This window comes from Elephantulus edwardii, unplaced genomic scaffold (assembly GCF_000299155.1).
Source record: "Elephantulus edwardii isolate Elephantulus edwardi_28Jun2011 unplaced genomic scaffold, EleEdw1.0 scaffold00045, whole genome shotgun sequence".
In the NCBI taxonomy this organism is placed as follows: Eukaryota; Metazoa; Chordata; class Mammalia; order Macroscelidea; family Macroscelididae; genus Elephantulus; species Elephantulus edwardii.
The window spans coordinates 5,819,625-5,842,663 of NW_006399795.1; the positions used below are offsets into that span (position 1 = coordinate 5,819,625).

Consider the following 23,039-nt stretch of genomic DNA (forward strand, 5'->3'; position numbering starts at 1 on the left):
TCAGAGCTGTAATGCATATGAGTCATAGTTGACTCAGTGACACATAACAACAACAATCATCCTACCAAAACCTTGGAATATGCTCTGTGAACTGTCACGAGCTTTTGCTAATAAGTTGCTTTCTGAACAGGCCAGACAACCTAAATATTAGTCATTGTCTTTCTTCATGTTTTGAATTGTTAAGTGCCATTGAGTCAAGTTTGACTCATAATGACCCTGTGACCATACATCTGAACCGTGTACTATCCTGCACCATCTTTATCATCTCTGATGTTCTTGATCCCATTACTATAGCCACTGTGTCAGTCCATCTCGTTGAAGCTCTTCCTCTCTTATGCTGTACTTTTCCAAGGAATAGCCTCTACTAAAAACATGCCCAAAGTATGTGAGATGAAACTTCACCATCCTTGTCTCCAAGGAGCTTTCCAACTGCACTTTCACAATGTTGTTAAGTGTCATCAAGTTGAGTATGACTCTTACCAACCCTATGAACAACAGTTCTGAAACCTCTTCTTCTCTACAATCCTCATCATCTGTGACATACTTGAACCCATTGCAGCAGTTTCTGTGTCAGTCCATCTGGTTGAAGGTCTCCCTCTCTTTCACCAGTTTTCTACATTTCCAAGCATGATGGCCCTCTCCAAGAAATAGCCTCTCATAACACACTCAAGTATATGAGGCAATGCTTTGTCATCTTTGCCTCCAAGTAGCACTTTAGATTCACTTTCTTTTGGACAGAGCTGTTTGTTCTTTTTGTAGTCCATGGGACAATACTCAGCATTCTCCTCCATCATCACAGCTCAAAAGCATCAATTCTTCTGTCATCCTTATTGATTGTCCAGTTATCAGATTCATGGGAAGTGATTGAAAAGACCATGCCTGCAGCAGGTGCACCTTAGTCTTCAAACTAATATCATTTCTCCATAATTTGGAGAGGTTCAGAACTGTAGGCTTTCCCAATGCAATACATCGCCTGATCTTCTGACTGCTGGTACCAGGAGTGTTGATTGTGGATCCAAGTAAGATGAATTCTTTGAAAGTTTAGATCTTTTCTCCATTAATCATGATGTTGCTATTGGTCTAGTGGTAAAATTTTTTTGTTTGTTGATATTGACATATAATCCACATTGAAGGCTCCAGTTATTGATCTTCTTTAACCAATGCTTCAAGTCTTCCTCACTTTTAGCAAACAAGGTTGTATAACCTGTATAATGCACATTGTTGATGAGTCTTCCTCTGATCCTGATAACACATTCTTCTTCATAGAGTCCAGCTTCTTGAATGATTTTCTCAGCATACAAACTAAATAGATATGGAGAGAGACTTCAACTATGTTGCACAACTTACCCAATTTTAAGCCATGTAGTGCTATTTTATTCTGTTCAAGCAAAGCCTCTTGATACAGGTTTTGCATGAACACAGTGAGGTTTTCTGGGTTAGGGTTTGACTGTACTTATTTCAATAGTTCTTCAAGTAGGACTCTTAGTTAGGATCCAGCAAGGTTAAGGTCTATTGTACTCAGAGTCACTGTGAGTTGAAGACAACTCAGTGGCATTTAATAATCATTAGTTAGGTTAACAGCACTAGGTGGACTTGTCCAAAATTATTGAAAGGGAAATTAAACAAGACCAAACCTTATGCATACATGTTGTGAAGTAGTTACACTGTCTTATTTGTTGACAGACCTTGTCTATGGTGACCATTCACATGTTCCCAGAAAAACATTACTTGGGACATGAAATATGGAATAATCAGATATTAATCTGATGATTTCATGTTTCCAAAGCAGTATAAAGAGTAATGGGATGATCTCTGAATATTTGAAATCTTCTCTTTCAGTTTAGTTCCTAACAGTGAAATACTTCAATTCTTAGCAGAAACAAAACTTAGAAAGGTATCATTTAAGATCCTCCTTTTTGAAGCATTAAACAGCCCAACCTCTCCTTCAGCTTTGTAGTTACTTCCCAAGTGTTTTGCCCCAGAGCAGCCTGACCTTAATACTGTCTCCCACAGAAAGAACTTTCTGACTTTATAATCAGCTTACTTTGGGGGGAGGCAGTGGTAGTGCTGTCAAGCATGAAAGAATATACTTAAATTTAGTTGCTTTTAGGCCATAGTTTGAGATGTATCATGCAGTTGCTTATGTACTTAATTTCAGGCACTCATGTAAGTATTTCATTGTTCTGAAGAGGTGTGTGTGTGCTGTGGGGGATAGCAAATGGCAGGGAAGGTGACACTTTGCTTCACTTCAGTATCTTTACTAAATAGAAGAGTGGTTTGTTTGTTGTTTTTTTTTAAATGCAAAACAAAGCAATATTGCTTGTTTTCTGGAAATATCTTTATTGTTGTCTCTTAAAGAATTATATACATTCTGAGCAAGAGAAAGTACTTCCTTTCCACCTTATATTTAGTTTAATTCAACTGCATGTGTATATCTTATTCTGTGCAGGATTCTCCTGGATACTTGTAACGCCCCTTTCAGCCATATTTACTGTTGTTAGTCTTCCCTTTAGTTGAGTATTTTTGCTAGCATTTTCTATTAATCTTTTTTTCTATTAAGCATAGTTTTCAGTAGCAATATTTTTCTAACAGTACTGATTTGCTTTTCCCTATGCCCTAAAGGAAGGTAATGTACTACAGACGTTTTCTTCTCCATCTTCTTTTTTTAAAAAAATAAATTGTTAAAATATAATTGCTGAGGTCTTGGCACTAATCAGCACTCACTTTTTCATTTCCAAATAGTGTGGCAGATACATTGCTATCCCTCTGGTGTTCTTCACTGATTCAGGCAGTGGTTATAAGTGTAAACATTTGACATTGCACCACAGACAATCTAGAGCAGTGACAGTGAGCACAAAATGGAAATTTTCTTTCTTGACACAGCCCTGCTTGCTGAAATTGAGGAGGACTTGATGCACTTGCTGGGGACTGCAGCCTTCAGTATGGATTGAAGCTCAAAATCAAGAAAACAAATATTTGGCAAAGATAGGCCAATTGACAGCATTATCTTAGGTGGTGAAAAGATTGAGATTGTTAACAGTGTTAGTTTGCTTGGCTCCACAAGCAGCACTCTTGGTACCAACAGCCAGGAAATCAAGAGACAAATTGCATTTGTAAAGTCGGCTGTCAGGGACCTCTCCAGAGTACTGAAAAGCAGCGGTGTCAGTCTGGAGACTAAAGGTTGCTTGATCCAGGCCATAGTCTTCAAAATTGCTTGCTATGCAACAGAGAGCTATACGATGACGAGGGGTGATAGAAAGATAATTGATGCCTTTGAGCTGTGGTGCTGGAGAAGAGTGAATATACCATGGACTGCTAGGAGAGCAAACAAGTTCATCCTGGAGAGAGTGAAACCAGGCTGTTCCTTGGAGGCAAAGATTCTGAAGCTTCATCTGACGTACTCTGGGCATGTTGCAAGGAGGGACCGGTCCTTGGAGAGGGACATCATGTCGGGGAGTGTGGAGGGGCTGTGCAGAAGAGGAAGCCCTTCAGTGAGATGTATTGATTCAGTGACTGGGGCAATGGGAGTAGGTGTGTCAGAGACAATAAGGTTGGCACAAGATAGAGCAGGGTTTAGGACTCTTGTACATAGGGTCACTATGAGTCACTAGCAACTCTGTGGCACATAACAACAACCACTACCACCTGTTTCATTGTTGACAGTGTGCAAGGGTCCACAGAGGATGCAGAGATGAACATGATGCCCCCAACACTTAAAAGGGCTCTATGGAGGAGGGATTATTTGAGAGAAATCTTGACACATTGACTTTACTAGGCTTGGTAGAGTTAATGGAAGAACAAAGATACAAAAGAATATGGAGTGTTTGGTTAGTGGTGAGTTGCCTAGTTTGAATGAAGTTTATGAGTTGATAGAAGAGGAGGCACAAGGAGAGGGACATTTTGCTATGAGAGTATTCTGAGAACTAAGTGAAAGAAAAGACTAGCTCTTTACAGGTTATGTTGTATCAGATAAGAGACTGCTAGCATCAAATGTTCTTAGTTAGAAATAGATCTAATGTGGATTGCAGTGAGTCTGACAAGAAAGGAGATGAGAAGGAAATGTGTGCCATTGATGGCCTTTTGTGGGGCCATTAATGTAAAAGCCTAAGAGTCAGCCCCCTTCTCATCCCAGCTGGGTGATGTGGTTTTTGATGGCTGATACAATTACTAGAGCACCTTATTCCTCTGCTGGTCTACTGCCTTAGTGGGTAAGGAGTTGGCACTGCCAACATGTACGTACGTGGCATGATTCTGCCAGCTGTTCTGTGGGAGAAAGTTGGGCAGTCTCCTTCCATTCAATTTACAGCATTTGAAACCCCATTGGAAGATCAGCTACAAGTTGGTTCTGAGGAAACGTGATACTGAGAAGAAGTAATAGTAGGAATATAATAAGATGCGCCTGATTCAAGCCATGGTATTTTCAGTTGCTTTCTGTGCATCTGAAAGTTGGGCAATGAATAAGGAAGAACAGTGCCTTTCAATTGTCGTGTTGGAACTGAGTACTTCATATCCCATCAACTGTCTAAAGAACAAATAAATCTGTCTTGGAGTAAGTACAACCAAGATTCTCCTTAGAGGCAAGGATGAGAAAATTTTGTATCACATTCTTGGGGCATGTTGTCAGGAGGGACCAGTCCTTAGAGAAAGACATCATACTGGGAAAGATGGAGAGACAGAGAAAGAAAGGAAGACCCTCAACAAGATGGACTGACACAGTGAGTACAACAGTGGGCTTAAGATAGGGCAAGTTTCATTGAATTGCTTTGAGTCATCGTCGACTTGGTGGCACCTAACAACAGCAGCAACATTATATCCTCGGTCACCCAACAAATATTTGGCACATACTTAATAAACACTTAGTCCTCAAACTGGCATCATTGTTTCTCAATAATTTGAAGAGGTCCCTGACTGCAGACTTTCCCAGTGCCATACTGTCTCCTCATCTCCTGACTTCTTTTATCAAGGACGTTGATTGTAGATCCAAGTAAGATGAAGTCATTGACAATTTCAGTCAGGTGCGCCTGATTTAGGTCAATATCTTCTCATCAGTTGCTATGAAGCTAAGAGCTAGACAGTGAATAAGGGTAAAAGAAGAAGAATTATGCCTTTGAGTTTTGATGTTGGACAAGAGTACTGGACTGCCAGAAGAACAAACAATATGTCTTGTAGAAGGTGCAGTCAGAATGCTCCTTGTAGGCAAACGTGATAAAGCTTTGTATCATATACTTTGGAGATGTTCCTTTCTAGTTGAGTTTGACTCATAGTAACCCTATGGGCATGTTGCTAGGAAAAGCTATATCTTAGAGCAGAACAAAGGAAAAAGAGAGGAAGACCCTCAACCAGGGACACACAGTGACTGCAGCAATGGGCTTGAATGTGTCAGAGATTGTGAAAATGGCACAGGATAGGACAGGGTTCAGGTCTGTTGTTCATAGGGTCACGAAGAGTCACACTCAATTTGTAACAGCACCTAACAACAACAACCACAAATCAACACTTGAGTTTTGTAGATAGGACAGTTGCTGGAGCTTGCATTGTAATTACTGAGAAACAAAAATTCCTTCCAAATGAGCATATAACTAAATTGAGTTCATATAGCTATGATAAAGATTTAACAGTAAAAACTATGAGTCGGGATGGAATCAGCTTCTCATTCTATATTCTTCTTAGTATGTCTAGACTCAATCCCACTAATAATCCTAGTCAGTGATTTTCCAATAATTCAAGTTGTTTGGCCTTTATCTTCTGGGTTATGTCTCATAACTGCCTTTGAGCAGCTCGTTGTGAGAACCAGAACGTGCCTTCAGTACTCAAGAACATTTTTTTTCCTTTTTTTTTTTTTTTTTTAGTACTCAAGAACTTTTGAATGCTTAGAATAGACTGAATTTAGCTGAAAGGAGAGATAAGAACTTGGTATGGAAGTTAAATCCTACAATGTTTTGAAATGAAAAAAAACAACTAAATTAAACTTCAGTCTAACACCATTCTTCTTCCTCTCCCTCCTGTGCCCCCGCAAAAGCTTGAGAGACACTGTCATAGAATATTAGATGCTAAAAGTACTCTTTCAAACTTTCCCCATAATTTTAGGATCAGGCCCTTGATAATCTTATAGTAGTTCTGGGTGTTTTCTCTAGCTAGAAGTCAGTAAAGAAGAAAATCAGAAAAAGTGGCAAAGCCCAACGTGGGGGTCTGCCTAGTTCATGGAATTCCTTTAATGTCACTACAGCTTGGTTTCCTTTGATGCTTCCTTAGTATGAAATATCCTTTATCAAAGAGGCTAAAGGGCGAAAAGGGAGAAAAAGACAAGAAGGTGCTTGATGGGTAGCTGATTCCTTTTCTCATTGTAAAGAACATTTCTCATCTTTTGCTCAGCCACATGATGTTCCTCCCGACTCTTGACCATCCTAGATGGGGCTGAAAGTGTCTTGTCAAAGCCACCTCACCTTAAGTCAGAGCAGGGCAGTCTGGTGTCAGCCTAGGGAGAAAGCTGAAGAAGAAAGACTTCAGGGATGTCCCCACTGAGTAATCAGTCAGCCAGTTATTTGTTTGGTTTGTGCTTTGCTCCAAAACAAGAAGTTCTTCTTTTATTTCTTTGTATGTTCTTCCCCTCAGTTTTCTTTCAAAAAGAGAGATTTTTCTATTATTGTTGTAATTGAGAATATTCACTGAAAAAAGAAAACCCACCAATTCAAGTTTCTAATCATACAGTTCATTGGCATGGATTACATTCTTCAAGTTGTGGAACAAGTCTCACCCTCCTTACTGAGTTGTTTGTCCCATCTTTACAGAAACTCCCTGCTCTCCAAGGTTCCTATCATGTTATAGTTTTAATTCCAAATAGATCTTTAAAAGAGCATTATGCTCAAGGCAAACATTTTTCACTAGTTAAAATCAAGCTACTGTATGATTTTACAAAGACTCTAAAGAATTGATTTAAGCCTTAAACTTTACTTTAGGGCAGTGGTTTCAGGTTCATCCAGCCTTCATAGCACAAGAAAGTATGTACTTTCCCTCATTTCTGCTTTTGGTTTGTCTTTAGAAAACTACCCACTAGTAATGTACTTATTTTCTTTAGACTCTTTCTGCTAATAAGACACAGTATGATGGCAGATAACAAAAGTGTTGCTAGCCCTGAATTCCAGTTGAGCCACTGCCTTTAACTAACTGCTGTATGTTGGGCAAGTCACTAATTCTCTCAGAGAATTAAGTGTGCTACTTAAAAAATGGGAGCTCTCGTAGCCTAGTCGTAAGAAGCTGTGCTGCAGTCCAGAAAGTGTGCAATTCAGATCTGCCAGCTGCCCTCTTTCTGAAAACCCTCTGGAGGGTCAACTCTGGGTTGGTTCTGACTCAATAGCTCACATTAAATACCCTGGTAAGGTCCCTTCTTTCTCATGAAGAGAAACATTTACTAAAGGTTCATCATTTAAAAAGTGTTCTGCATTTCAGATGGGACTACACCACCTGGAGGAGGTGATAACTAATGCCATTAAAGGGCTTAAATACCAAGAAGAAACAGAAGTCAAGGCTTCTTGGTATTTAAAAAGGTGAGAAGTTCCTTATTAGGTACACAGAAATGACAGAGGCCTAGTGTGAGTCTAGAGCAAGAGTGACAGATACACAACATAGGTGCTACCCGCCCCATCATCCCATGTTCCTCACACATGTCTCCCATTTAGATGAAATAAAACCTCTGAGTCCCGTTATCATAATTTTCCAGTCTAATGGTTGGATCTAATATCAGGTGTTGGGAGTTGAAGCTGGAGTGTTAGAATGCCCATCACTGAACATAATTGACATCCTGAGCTCCAAGAGTGTAACCTCGTCACTGTTCCTGATTAGAGACGTGCTATCCCTGGTTTTCAAATTATAATAAATGATGCTGTGTGCTTTGTGGAACAACACTCCTGCAGTGGTCAAACTTATCTTGGTTCTAGAGATTGCAACATGTATTCCTAGCTGCAGTGGCTGTACCAAAGCTCAAACAGCAATGAGCTTAAATTGGGATCTTTTATTTTTTTACCATAACATTTGCTAACATAATATACATATTGAAAAAAACATACTTAAAAAATAAAACTGTCTCATTACCCTTTTACATATATCTAGCTTCTCTTAAACACCACAGTGTTTAGAGGTTTTTATTGGGGGGTTTTTTGGTAGCAAATGATTTTTTAATTGGGTGAAATTTTACTTTTATTCTTTTTACAAATATATTGAAGACCTGAAGCACTTGCTACAGAAGGTTAAAGACCGCAGCCTTCAATATGGATTGAGGCTCAATACCAGAAAGACAAAGATTCTCACCACTGGGCCAACTGGCAGCATCTGGATGGATGGTGAAGAGATTAAGATTGTTCACAGTTTTTATTTGTTCGGCTCCACAGTCAACACTCTTGGCACCAGCAGCCAGGAAATTAAGATGTATTGAGATGGTCAAGTCTGCTGTTAGGGACCTCTCCAAAGTACTGAAGAACAATGGTGTCACTCTGGAGACTAAGGTGTGCCACATACAGGCCATGGTCTTTGCAGTCACTTGCTGTGTGTCAGAGAGCTGAACAGTGAGTAGGGATGATAGAAGGAGAATTGATGCTTTTGAGCTGTGGTGCTGAAGAAGAATATTGAATGGACTGCTAAGAAAATGAGCAAGTTTTTCCTGGAGAGGGTTAAACCAGGCTGCTCTTTGGAGGCAAATATTCTGAGGCTTCGTCTGACATACTTTAGACATGTTGCAAGGAGGGACCAGTCCTTGGAGAAGGACGTCATTCTTGGGAGGTTGGAGGGACAGCGCAGGAGAGGAAGAACCTCTATGAGGTAGATTGATTCAGTGATTGGGGTAATGGGAGTAGGTGTGTCTGGGACAGTGAGATTGTCACAGGATAGTTTAGGGCTGTTGTACTTAGGGTCGCTATGAGTCGCAGGTGCATAACATAACAACAACATTGAAGCATCATGTGATGCTGCCAGCACTGGACACAGTCCTGGGCCACAAGTCTGCATACTCGTTTACAACTGGTCCAGTGATGACAGAACCTTTCATCTCACCTTTTTTGTTTACTACGACTCCTGCATCATCTTCAAAATAAACATCCCACCTTTTCTCTGGTATGACTTCTGTTGTCATATTACCACTGCTAATGTACCTTCTTTCAGAGTTCTGGTTTCCCCTTCTCGACCATGGTCATCACCATGTCACCCACACCAGCAGCAGGAAGTCTTTTAGGTTGTCCCTTGATCCTTTCATAGAGCGAATATATAGATTTTTGGCTCCTGTGTTATCAGCATAGTTGATCACTCCTCCTACTGTAAGACACAGGGAAATCCAGAATTTTGCACTGAAGGACCCACCAATTCCTCACTTAAACATCTTCGATGTTCGAAAAGGACAACAACAAAAACCAAAACACCATCAGAGTGTTTTATACCTACTGTTACCTATTTTAGCGACAGTTGTACTTCAGTGGTAGAATTCTTAGCTCTTAAGGGAGAGGCCCAAGGAAGGCTAGTGGTGCAGTGCTTAGGCACTCAGCTACTGGCTGAAAGATTGGCAGTTCAGATCAATTGAAATGGCTCCATGAGAAGGAAGTCTGGTGATTGGCTTCTGTAAATATTACTACATCATATTTTGACTGTGAATGTGACCTCCGATAGTTGAAATCTACCAACGGCTCCACAGAAGAAAGGTAGATAGTCTCCTACAGAACAGTTTACAGCCTTCTAAAAACTCCTGAGTGTTAGCTGAGTTTTAGCTATGTCCAACTCGACAGTGATGTGGAAGAACACTGTGGTGCAGTTCTACCCCATCCCATGGGGTGGACGTGAGCTGCAATACACTTGATAGCATGTAACCACAACAACATGCAGAAGGCTTCGTTTTGCTTCTCAGTCACCATAATTCAACTGTAGCAATTACTTGTATTTCAGTAGAGGTTTGCATGTTGCTATGTCCTTGGGGAAAAAAGACATCATCCTTGAAAAATTAGAGGGTCAGCAAAAGAGAGGAAGATCTTAAGATAAACTGACATTGAATGCAACAATGACCTTGAGCATTGCAGAGATTGTGAGGATGATACAGGATAGGACAGTGTTTTGAGCCGTTGTTCATAAGGTTGCCATGATTCACAGTCTAATCTATGACACCTAACAACTATCCAGGACCCTGAGCTCTTTCCAAGTGATTAAGTGTTATCTGAGCACTGTCTAGTTCTTCTGGTCCCAGGGTCATAAAAGTTGAGGGTTATTTTGTGCCATGCATGGCTTGTCTTGATTTATCTTTAATTTTAATTAAAATGTTAATGAATTCCTCTTTGTTCTGGACAGAGAGAGACCATTGTTTGCACCTTAGCTCCCTCTGATGACCTCTTTTTTAGCATTCAGATTTTAAATCTTGTCTTTTCATTCTACTTTTCTATAGACTTTAGTACTCTTAGTTTAATGTATTTTGTACTCTACAATCTATTGGATCCCTTTTTTTCAGACTCCCTATAACCAGGGAATATGTGTACAGATTTTTATTTCTTTTAAACATAAAGCCCTAACTCTTAAAAGAAAATTATTTCTGATTGTGTTATCATAATAATTATTAGCCTCCAATTGGACAAACCATAATAAGTATTTTTACTGAAGAACAATGGTTGTCACTCTGGAAACTAAGGTGCGTCTGATACAGGCTATGGTCTTTGCAGTCGCTTGTTATGCATCAGAGAGTTGGACAATCGCTAGGGAGGATAGAAGGAGAATTAATGCCTTTGAGCTGTGGTGCTGGAGAAGAATATTGAATGTACCATGGACTGCCAAGAAAACAAACAGATTCAGCCTGGAGAGGGTTAAACCAGTCTTCTCCTTGGAGGCGAGGACTCTGGGGATTCGTCTGACATACTTTGGACATGTTGTAAGGAGGGACAGGTCCTTGGAGAGGGACATCATGCTTGGGAAGGTGGAGGGACGGCGTGGGAGGGGAGGGCCCTCTGTGAGGTGGATTGATTCAGTGACTGGGGTAATCGGGATGGCTGTGTCGGAGGCAGTGCGATTGGCACAGGCTTGAACAGGGTTTAGGGCTGTTGTACATAGGATTGCTATGAGTAGCAGCCGACTCGATGGCACATAACAACAACAACAACAGCCATTTAGTTATTTCTTAATTTAATAAGTTCTTGTTTAAATGGACCACTTGGTTTTTTAAACATGTTAGTTAAAGATAACTATTACTTAGGGTCAGATGAGTCATTCTACATTCATTTTAGTCTTATATTCTTTTATTTGTAACTGTTAACACCAGGAGACCTTGTTTATATGAATTCGTAGATGGAAATGATAGTTTTGTTGTAATATTCATTTTACTTATTTATATAATACTGCTAGAAAAGCACAATTTGTCATCACGATTTTCAAGTCTAGTGGACAACACCTCCACCAGGGTACTGGTGGAATTATTTTATAAAGCAAATTAGAACCTGCCTGACTTTCATTAAGGCTTGTTATCTAGTCTTTGAATTATATAGTCTGTTGACACCAACAGCTGACCCTTTTTTGGCGGGCCATGGAGTTTTCACCTGGGACTGTGCTGTGTATGAACTCTGCAGGCAAGTCAGAGGTGTACCATTTTGCTGGAGTGACAGCAGAGGTATTAGGGAAGGGGAGATGAAAAAGACCAGATGCATTTGCTCTCAAGCAGCCACATTTTAGGAAAAGAACTTATGAAAGTGGAAAGCCTGAAAATAAATTTACCAAAAGATCCTTAAGAAAGTCTTCAGTGTCTGCGTATTCCAAAAACCTACAGAAAAACAAACTCTACCACTGAACATTCCATGGACTGACAAGAGAATGAACAGATATGTTTTGGAGAGGGTGCAGCTCGGGTGCTCTTTGGAGGTAAGAATGATGAGGCTTCGCCTCACATACTTTGGAAATATTGCTAGGAGGTGATATTCCTTAGAGAGAGAAATAATATTGGGAATGTTGGAGGGCCAGTGAAGGTGAGGAAGACCCTCAACCAGGTAGATTGACTGGATGACTGCTGCAATGGTCTCTTCTGTGTTTGGAAGTGTGAGGATGGCTCAGGGCTCGACTGGGTTCAGATCTTTGGTTCATAGGGTCGTTTTGAGTCGTACTCGACTCAGTGACACCTAACAACAATGTCATATTCAATACTTTAATAAAGCACATATATTATTACTGTGTTGTAAAGCACATACAAACTCTTTTAATGTTTTAAGTACAAGTTCACTGTAACTGTTTTCCTTTGTAATCTTGTAAAGCTGGTTTTGAGAATGAATTACATTTTACCAGACTGCTAAAGGGATTAATGACACAGAAAAAATTAAGAAACTTTATGTAAGTGCTATTTCCAGAAAACAATTCTAATAAGTTTTCAAAGCATCAAAAATGGCAATTTTAATAAAATGGTTACACGTGTTGCATAGATTAGATATGCCCCTTGACTATGGTAAAGCCTAACTGGCTTGAGGCACATGCCACAGGCATTGAAAATGATGCATTAGACAATTTCAGACCTCAGATCTGAATTAGCAGACGTGATGTCCTGGACACATCTGCTGTCAGAGACCTCTCTGAGATACTAAAGAAACAAAACCAAGAATATCTGTTTATAAACTAATATTACCTAACTTAAGCCATGGCATTTTCAGTTGCTTCATGTGGATCTGAAAGTTAGACAATGAATAAAGAAAACTGGAGAAGAATTGATGTCTTTGAATTGTGCTGTTGGTAGCTAATGTACCATGAACACTGCCAAAAGAACAGACAAATCTGTCTTGGAGGAAGTGCAACCCAGATGCTCCTTGGAAGCAAGGATGGTGAAACTCACATATGAAAGAAGCCATCAGTTTTTGACAAAGTAGAGTATGGCTTTGAAAAAGAACGTGAAAGACCCTCAGTGAGTAGATGGACAACATGACTGAAACATAGTAGAGATTGTGAGAAAGGTATGGGATGGCAAGTAATCATAGTCTACTTGATAACACCTGACAACAGCAGCCTCCTGAGGGTGCTAGTATCTTCCTTTCTTCTTTAATCTAATGTATAGTTTACCATTAAAAATCCAGTGCCTCTAGTGGCACAATGGCTAAATTAACTGACTGCTGACCAAAATCTAAATAGGTTCAAACTCAGCAGCTGCTCCACAGGAGAAAAATATGTCAGTTTGCATTTATAAAGATTTACATCCTTAGAAATACTGCAAAACAGTTCTACTATATATTAGGAGGCCCAAGGATTAATCTTTTAGCAGTTGGTTTGGAGTTTGATTTGGTTTTGGCAATTAGGAACTCCTCCTGGAATCCCCAGGGAACATAGTTTCCAAAGGTCATCGACCTTCTTTTTCCTTGTGCTACCCCAGGAAATTTATCCCTGAGAGAGAAAATGTTCCTTATTTTCAGATTGTATTTCACAATTCAGAATGGCCTTTGTTTTATTATTAAGTAATCTTAACCTGGGGTTTCTCTCTTATCATTTGGTTGATTTCTTTTGAATTTTTAAATTTATTCTTTCTGGTACATTTTAGGCAGCTCAGCTGCTCCACGCGTCAGTCCCCATACTTGGGGCTGCAGAGCTGCATTTAGATCAGGTTACTCACATGCTTCTGACTTTATCTCATTTACAGTATCACATTTCTGTTGCCATACACTGTGTGATCTCTGCCTCCCCACAGCTTTTCAACAATTAGTAATTGAGCAGGAAATGTGTTTTTATTACAGTGGCCTTTTGATTTTTATTTTACAATCATGTAGTGTTTAGCAGAGAGCAGAGGTGGGGAAGTGGCTCTCTGAAACACATTTTTGACAGAGAGAAGTCTGTTGTTTCAGCTACTTGGCTATCTGTCAGCCTTTCTCAGACTTCCCCCTTGTGCTGGTTGCCTGGCAACCTTGGGCTGGAGCAATCAAACCCTGGCCAGTGCTTTTCCAAGCCTAGATTGGGAGATGATTTATTGGTGGAGCTGTAAGCACCATAAACCCAAGCCTCAGAAATAGAGCTTTTATCTTGTTTCAAACAAGTAGTTTATATAAACCACCTTAAGAAAAAAGAATGTCCTTTTGGAGGGTTATGTTGGAGGGAAAAAAAAGTAAAGACTAAAATTGGGATCTGTACTGAGCTTGTTGCTGTTATATGTTATCCATATTTATATCCCTTACCTTGCTCACTGTCATCCTGTCGATTCTGACTCATAGCAACCCTCTGGTGTGTTTCTGAGGTTATACATCTTTATAAGAGACACTATCCATCATTTTCTGTCAAAGAAGCTGGTGGATTTGTACAGCTGATCTTGCGAGTTAGCAAAGCAACACATAAGTGCCACCAGAGCTCTTTATATATGTAGGAATGTTCTTACTGTGTGCTGTCAAGTTGGATCTGACCCACAGTTGACCTTCTAATGGATATTCAGAGTAGTAAATTGCACAGGAGGATATTACTCATCCTTCTCTCCTGGAACAGATGGATTCAAACCATATGCCTTTGGGATTGCAGCACAGCTTTTACCATTGGTATATTGTTCTTGTTAGTTGTTGTCAAGTACAACTCATAGTGATCCTATGAACAAAAGATCTGAACCCAGTCTTATTCTGTGACATCCTCACACTTCCTGACACAGAAGAGCCCATTGCAGCAGTCACCGTGTCAATCTACCTGGTTGAGGGTCTTCCTCTCCTTTACCAACCCCTCCACCTTTCCCAACATCATGTCCCTCTCCAAGGAATAGGACCTCCTAGAAACATGTCCAAAGTATGTGAGGCGAAGCCTCATCATTCTTGCCTCCAAAGAGCACTCCATTTACACCTTGTTGTGAGTGATAGGATAATATCCATATGCATACAAGGAAGATTCACTAACACTACTATTATTCAAATATATGCTCCTATATCTAGAGTCAAAGACAAAATAATTGAGGATTTTTACCAAATTTCACAGTCTGAAATTGACCAAACATGCAATCCGGATGTGTTAATAATAATGGGTGACTGGAATGCAAAATTAGGAAACAATTAAGAGGAGCAGTGGTTGGAAAATAATGGGCTTGGTGATAGAAATGAGGCTGGAAATAGAATGATTGAATTTTTTAGTTACAATGGTTTATTAATTGCAAATACTTTTTCTAAAAGACACAGAAGATCACTTTACACATGGATTTCACCTGACAGATTGCATAGGAATCAGATTGATTACATTTTTGGAAGAAATCGTTGGAAAAGTTCAATATTGGCAGTCAGAACTAGGTCAGGAGCAGATTGTGGATCCGATCATCAGTTACTCATATGCAAGTTCAAATTGAGGCTGAAAGAAAATGAAAATAAGTCCATAGGAACCAAGATACACTCTTAAATCAATTGCATCTGAATTGCATGATCATTTTAAGAATAAGTTTGAGGCATTGAACTCCCAACGATAGTAGACCAGATGAGTTGTGGGATGATATCAGGGATATCATCCATGAAGAAAGCAGAAGGTCATTTCGAAAACAGAGGAGAAAGGAAGAATCAAAATGGATGTCAGAAGAGACTAAAGATTGCACTGGAGTGTTGAGAAGTCAAATCTAAAGGAAAATATGCAGAAGTGAATGAGCTAAACAGACAATTTCAAAGAGCTGCTCGGGAGGATAAACAAAGCATTATAGTGGAATGTGCAGAGAGCTGTAATTGGAGAATAAAAAGGGAAGAACTCGCGCCGAATTTCTCAAGCTGAAAGAACTGAAAAATTTAAGTCTCATGTCTCAGTATTAAAAGATGCTATGGGAAGTTGACCTCAAAAGAAGATGGAGGGCATACACAGAGGCACTGTCGCCAGAAAGAATTGATTAAGACTGATAATTTCAGGGTGTATCACATGAACAGGAGGCAGTAGTAATGAAAGAGTGAAGTCGAACTGCATTGAAAGCATTGGCAAAAAAAATACGGCCCCAGGAATCGATGAGATACCAGTTTACTTGTTTTTAATTAACAGATGCAGCCTTGGATACACTCACCAGTCTATGCCAGGAAATTTAGAGGACAGCTGTCTGGCCAGTAGATTGGAAGGGATCCATATTTGTTCCCATTCCCAAGAAGGGTGATTCACTGATTTGTAGGGTACTATTTTTACCATATCTTCAACTTTCTTACTGGAAAAATACTTTTTTGGTGGCAAATTAGAATACTTGAAATAGCATCTTTTTATGAAAACCTTGGGTCCAAGAAATTTAGGGCTGCATAAGGTTATTTATGAGACCTTGGTAGAATCACTGATAGAACTAGAAGCCCAGATTTCCTCCTGCTCATGTCTACCTCCTGCCTACTCTGTTGAAGGGAAGGAAGGGGCAGTGCTTATTCCTATGGCTGCATGATTTCTGGAGTATTCACTGTGTTTTCATTACCTTTCAGGAATGACTAAAAAATTGAAAGATCCTGCCTTATTTAAATGCTATGTTAGCAAGTTTTTAATTGATCTTCCTATTTGTATATCCATGTGACCAGAAAGGAGAGCCATTGTTTTAGGACTACTGAACTTTTTAGATTCTTTCTCTAGACTTCTCTACTGTTTCCCCTAAATTAATAATTATAATCTTTTTAACTGTGAAAATGATGCTGTATTTATGCTCCTTATGATAAGGAGGCTTAATCTCTGTTACTCAGTTTTATCCTTCACAGATAGTCTCTCTGCTTTCACAGCATTGCAAAAAGGATGAGGTATACAGTTCTGGAAATTTCCGTAGGGTCTGAGCTCAACTTAGTACCAACATGAGTTCTTTTTTGTTGCTTTAATACTTTGGTAGTCAAACTCCACTCGGCATGTAGCAGTGTATCCAACTGTGTATGTAAATGTACTCTTAGTGTGTTTGTAAGTCTTTATAAACACAGATGTGTGTGTGTGTGTGTGTGTGTGTGTGTGTGTGTGTGTGTGTGTGTGTGTGTAATTTACCTACGGCTATATTCTTGCTCCCTTAATACCAGTATTTTCTGCAAGAGTGGGGTAACATGGAAGCTCTCTTGTTCCAGATAAAAACTAGCAAGCAGCCTCATAGTAACAGTATGAAACTAAATGGCAACATTCTACTTGGGAATAGTTTCTTTCTATTAAGAAAACTTTTATTATTTTCCATCATGTAAATGGGGCCTGCCTTATGACCAGTATTTGAGTTTTGTGATGGAACTCCCACCAACACTTTTTCTAAATATTTGGTCATTGGTTTTCCTCCATTCTTTACAAGAACAAGGCCACAGAATGTTCAGGCCCCTTTTGTGTTAGAAGCTGTGTTGAACCCCTGCTACTTGTTAGGAGCTCATTTCCCCCTTTTTAATCATTATTTTTTTATTTGGCTGAGCTCTCCTGAAAGGCAGGTTTTACTTATTGTTAAAATAAGTAAGAATTGCAGCAGATTATTGTCTAATAAAGGGAGAAAAGATGAGCACTTCTCATCGGAAAGAAAACAAAATTCAGCTGGGGAAGAGCTTTTTCCTTGAAGTAGAGGCACCTTAATGACATACTTGGAATAAAGCTTTGATTTATTAATGTGGTATAACTCAAAATAAGAAGGAATAGCTAAAAACCTCCTTTAATAATTAGGATGTGTAATATACAAGGAATGAACCATTAAAGTTGGAGTTGTCAGAAATTAAATGGGATGCGAGTAGATTTATATCTCAGACACTAGTGAGTTGAAATAGAGTGGTGCTGGCCATGATTCAAATAATAATATGGTCAAACAGTGCTAGGAATGACAAATTTAAAAGGATCAACATTGAATTCATCACCAAAAAAGATATTGCAAGATCTATCCTGAAGTACAATGCTGTCAGTGATAACACATAAAAGAAAGACCTATGTAATTTTTCAAATTTATACCAACCAGTAAAACCAAAAATGAAGAAATTGACAATTTCTACCAGTTTCCAAAGTCTGAAATTGATCAAACATGCAAAGTACATTCATAATAACTGATGACTGTTGTTGTTGTTCTGTGCCGTCAAGTCCCTTGCGACCCTATTTGTACAATAACCCTAAACCCTGCTCAGTCCTGTGCGAGTTTCACTGTCTCCGACACACCCACCCCAATTACCCCAGTCATTGAATCAATCCACCTCATAGAGGGTCTTCCCTCCTGCACTGTTCCTCCACCCTCTCAAGCATGATGTCCCTCTCCAAGGACTGGTCCCTTCTTGCAGCATATCCTAAGTATGTCAGACGAAGCCTCAGAATTCTTGACTCCAAGGAGCAGACTTAACCCTCTCCAGGATGAACCTGTTCATATTCTTATCCGTCCATGGTACATTCAATACTCTTCTCCAGCACCACAGCTCAAAAGCATCAGATCTCCTTCTATCATCCCTAGTTATTGTCTAGCTCTCTGGTGCATAACAAGTGATTGAAAAGACCATGGCCTGTATCTGGCGTACCTTAGTCTCCAGAGTGACACCATTGTTCTTCAGTACTTTGGAGAGGTCCCTAACAGCAGACTTGACCATTGCAATACGTCTTAATTTCCTGGTTGCTGGTGCCAAGAGTGTTGACTGTGGAGCCAAGCAAACGAAAGCTGTGAACAGTCTCAATCTCTTCACCATCCATCCAGATGCTGCCAGTTGGCCCAGTGGTGAGAATCTTTGTATTTTTTATATTGAGCTTCAATCCATATTCAAGGCTGCAGTCTTTAACCTTCTGTAACAAGTGCTTCAGGTCTTCAATATATTTGTAAAAAGAATAAAATCTTTGTCTTCTTGACATTGAGCCTCAATCCGTACAGAAGCCTGCAGTCCCTGACCCTCTGCAGCAAGCATTTCAGGTCCTCCTCAGTTTCAACAAGCAGGGTTGTGTCATCTACATAACACAGATTATTAATAGAGCTTCCACCAATCCTGACACCACACTTCTCATAGAGCCCAGCCTCTCGGATAATCTGTTCTACATACAGGTTGAAAAAGTAGGGAGATAGGATACATCCCTGGTGTACACCTTTCCCAATTTTGAACCATGCAGTGTTTCCTTGCTCTGTTATGACGACTGCCTCTTGGTCCAAGTATAGGTTTCTCATTAGAACGATCAAGTGTTTTGGGATTCCCGTTCTTCTCAGAGTCAGCCACAGTTTGTCATGATCCACACAGTCAAATGCTTTTCTTTAATCAATGAAACACAGATAGACATTCTTCTGGTATTCCCTGCTTTCAGTTAAGATCCATCTAACATCAGCTACAATATCCCTAGTACCACGACCATTTCTAAATCCAACCTGGACTTCTGGCAGTTCTCTGCTGATGTGCTGTTCCAGTCGTTTTTGGATAATCTTCAGTAGAAACTTGTTTGCATGTGAAATCAATGATATTGTTCTTTAATTTCCACACTCTGTTGGGTCACCCTTTTTTGGAATGAGAACAAATATTGATCTCTTCCAGTCAGTTGGCCAAGTGGTTGTTCTCCATATTTCTTAGCACAACTTGATGAGCACATCCAGGGCAGCATCTGTTTGCTGAAATAGGTCAATCATTATACCATCTATTCCTGGGGTCTTATTTTTTGCTATTTCCTTCAAAGCAGCTTGAACTTCTCTCTTCATCACCATAGGCTCTTGCTCATATGTTATTTCATTAAATTCTTCTGTGTCTGCCTGTTCCTTTTGATACAGTGACTCAGTATGTGAGACAGAGTTTTAAATCTTTATCTCCCATAAGAAATCTGGTTTCACCCTCTCCAGGACAGACCTGTTTGTTATCTTGGCAGCCCATAGTATGTACAGAACTTTTCTCTAGCACTACAACTTAAAGACATCAATTCTTCTTCTGTCCTAAGAGCTTCTAATGCACATTTCTATTCTGTCCCCATTGTTGGGCTCTTTCTAAGTTCGATGTGGCTGTGTAACCATTGGCAAGAGGTACTTAGTTGACAATGTGTTTACATCTGTTAATGCTATTGCTTAAGTAGCCGGGTCTCATTAGATTTGAAAGTCCACTGAAACATACATAGTTGTGTTTGTTGTTTTTTGGTTTGTTTGTTTTTTAAATTAACCCAATGGCAATGCTTTTTCCTAGGCCTATAATAATAAAAGCACTTCTGTATATTCAGCAGCATCATCTAAACTTGGAAGGATTGTAACAGAGTTCTGTCAGGTGACTCTGTAGCTTTGACTGGTGGGCCCAGTTGCTTTGTAAACCATCTAGCATGATGTAATTTTCCCATTGGGCATGTGGTTTTGAATGAAAAATGAAGTAAGTTTTATTTTACAATCTAGACCTTTTAAACTGCAGGTGTATTTAAAAAATGATTGGCTTTACCTTGGCTGCTGAGGTGACATTATGGAGTAGATCGTTTGATTTCACTAGTGGCACTTTTTAGTTAGAAGTAAGAAGAAATTTGGTCATGTAATTATTTTATAGGTGGCAGTTAGCACGTCAAAAACTTAACAGTGAATGCATGTTTAGAGGTGGTGAATTGAGCTGGAGAGTAGATGAGGAGAGATCAAATAGCTTTGTGGGGCAATTACGTCCATTTCCCTCTAGACCCATTCATCTACTTACCCATGCAGTGGTTGTTCATCACCTGCCTTTTGTGTAGGGTGCTATTTAGGTGAAGCCCTTCCTTCCTGTGTCCTTTCTGTGGTTCTTATCTCAAACAGTGACAAAAATTATCAGTTTAAATAAAGCAGAGTGGTGAAGCATGCAAATTATGGGAGAAAATCTAATTGGAAGCTTATTGATGGCTTTCTTAAACTGTTTTCTGGGGAAATATAATGCATATGAAGCATTCATTCTCTGTCATAATGTGTTTTTAAGACTTCTAAGTATGCATTTATATAATGTGTTCTTTTCTCTTTTGTAAAATTTCTCTTATGATTAGATACAAAAGAATGTTACCTGCAAGTGGACTGTAAGCAGTTAATCCTTTTTTTTAGAATATTGTTTAGATCTCTACCCTTACTGGCAAAAAGTAGCATAAATCGGAAATTGATTAAGAATTTTATCGTTTATCACACCAAGCATACACTGAATTTTTTTTTCTTTTTTTTCTTCTTTTTTTTTCCAAAAAAACCCTAGTAACAAAAATAGCATTGATTCTGCCATTGAACAGGTGTCACTTGCTTGGTTCCTTTAGGCACTCTTTGAGGACTGCAAAAGACAGTATATGCTCAGCTCTTGCTGGAAAGGAATCTACCATCTGGTGGGAGATGTATAGCTACTTTAATGGCATGAGTGTTACTAATTCTAGTAGCGATCACAATTGTTGTCTAGGAAATGGAGAGAACAAAGTGGACCACTTGGTGAGGATGGAATTTCACTTGTATCACTTCTGGCTCAGTGTCTGTGCACTTCAATCCAGTGTTTTCACTGTACGTAGTGGTCGATAAATACTGCTTGATTTAATATCTTTGAAAAAGCAGAATAACATTCTAGATCAGGTAAGAGAGACGAGGCCTTTACAAAGACTCATCACTACAAGGTTCAATGGGTGACTGTGAACCTTCCTGTGGGAAGACAGGAGGGGACCCGAGGGGAACTGTAGGCCATTTTTTAAAAAATAGGGCACCTAATGTCCAAAATAGGGAGTAAGACACTGAGACCAGGAGGTGCTTGTTCCGTGATCCTGAGTAGAGTGCTGTGGATTTGCATTCAGCAGAATCCCAACAAATCAAGGAAGGAACACACAAAATAATGAATCCAGAAGATATGGTGACTGATGGAAATGGTAGAAAGGAGTAGAAACAGAAACAAAGGAAAATCCAACTGTTTCTTTCAGGAGAACCTGCTACAGTTAGGGTACTAGGCACCCAGGGAGCTAAGAGTACAAACTACTTTGATGAGCTAGAAGGTGGGGAAATCAAATATTATAGATGGAACTTTAGGACAAACTTTATCTTTTGACAGGCTTTAATGGGAATTGGTAAGAATATGTGTCACTGGATTGAAGCTAAATTCCTGCAAAGTTACTAAGATGGCAGACTTTGGGCCCTTTGAGCTTTAGGGTAAGACATTTGTGGGAGGATTTAGTTTCTAATGGAAACTTTAGTAACTTCTAAGAACATAGACGTTGAGTTGAAGCTTTCTAGCTTAATATTGTGGAAGGGTTGTGCTGGAGGCTCTTTAGGGTTCATACACAGGGAAAATGAACACAGCAAAAGTGAAGCATGAGTGCACATAGTAAAGAGAGAATGGGAATAGTCTAGTTGCCATCAAATAGATTCCTATTTCTGGCAATAGACCTTTGTAAAATAGCATTTGGAGGGAAAAGGGATACTAGAAAGACCTACCTCATGGAACCCTAGATCACCCCATGCATATATTATTTTATGAAATAAGTTAACATAGAAGAGCTCTTAGCAGCTCAAACTTAATGTGCTAGAACAGCTCTGTTGTCGTCATAGGCATGGCTTGAATACTGGCTATAGCTCTGAGGAAAACAGAAAGAGCCTAGTGACAGTATACCTTAAAAGAGTGTTTCGTAGGGGAGCTCTGGTAGCCTAGTGGCAAGACGCTGCAACTACAATCCCAGAGGTGCACGGTTCGAATCCACCAGATGCTCTGCCGGGGAAGGAGGGGCAATCTCCTCCTGTACCAGTCAGATCTGACTTGATGGTACACTCACACAAAATAATAAAATTTTAAAAAAAAAAGAGTGTTTCGTGGCAAGTGTGGTACTTGTCCTTCTGTCACTATCACTGTCACTCTTCTACAGAGGCCCGAAGGCACCCTGTGGGTCTGGGTAGCTACCCAGAAACAAACAGTAATTTTTCTGGGTTCATAATTAGGCTAACTTGAGAATGCTGATTGGGACTCATCATTGTTCATGTTGAAGTGATAATGTCCTGAAACCATGGAAGACTTGAAGTTTGAATAGAAAGTAAAAGTTTTCACTCCAAATGTGAGTTTTGGTGAAATACCGGATCTTGGAAGATATTCAAGAATTACCAATGTAGGGAAGCTCTGGTGGCCTAGTGGCAAGGAGCTGCAACTACAATCCCAGAGGCACACGGTTCGAATCCACCAGATGCTCTGCCGGAAAAGGAGGGACAATCTCCTCCTGTACCAGTCAGATCTGATTTGACGGTACACTCACACACACACACAAAAAAA

At 39.7% G+C, this 23,039-nt stretch overlaps 1 protein-coding gene and 1 pseudogene across 1 annotated transcript in view; one reads left to right on the forward strand and one right to left on the reverse strand.

Annotated features, from left to right (window-relative positions):
• RERE (arginine-glutamic acid dipeptide (RE) repeats) overlaps positions 1–23,039 on the forward strand; it is a 613,476-nt gene that overhangs the window by 493,346 nt on the left and 97,091 nt on the right. The window lies entirely within an intron of this gene.
• Positions 8,948–9,364, reverse strand: LOC102870368 (annotated as a pseudogene).